Source organism: Cariama cristata, unplaced genomic scaffold (assembly GCF_000690535.1).
Source record: "Cariama cristata isolate BGI_N322 unplaced genomic scaffold, ASM69053v1 scaffold21095, whole genome shotgun sequence".
Classification (NCBI taxonomy): Eukaryota; Metazoa; Chordata; class Aves; order Cariamiformes; family Cariamidae; genus Cariama; species Cariama cristata.
This window is the reverse complement of record NW_009616077.1, coordinates 10777-11006: the sequence shown is the minus strand read 5'-3', so window position 1 is coordinate 11006 and position 230 is coordinate 10777. Positions and strand designations below refer to the sequence as shown.

The window sequence follows — 230 nt, the reverse complement described above, 5'->3', positions numbered from 1 at the left end:
GCCCAGGTCAGCCCTGGGGCTCACCCGACCCCCACCAGCACCAGTTGTACTCACCAACTGGCCCGAAAGTGGCCTAAACCCTGGAGCGTGTGGGATGCAACACGAACTCCGCAAAGGCATTGTCCGCCGGGGAAAAAGCAGCACATTGAGGAGCTGTTTGGTTTTGGCAGGATTTACTTCTCTCACCAAGCCCCGACACACCGCCGAGTGACTCGGGCAAGGGCCCCGCC

General features: G+C 61.3%; 1 protein-coding gene across 1 annotated transcript in view; it reads right to left on the bottom strand.

Annotated features, from left to right (window-relative positions):
* KCNH6 (potassium voltage-gated channel, subfamily H (eag-related), member 6) overlaps positions 1-230 on the bottom strand; it is a 29666-nt gene that overhangs the window by 18668 nt on the left and 10768 nt on the right. The window lies entirely within an intron of this gene.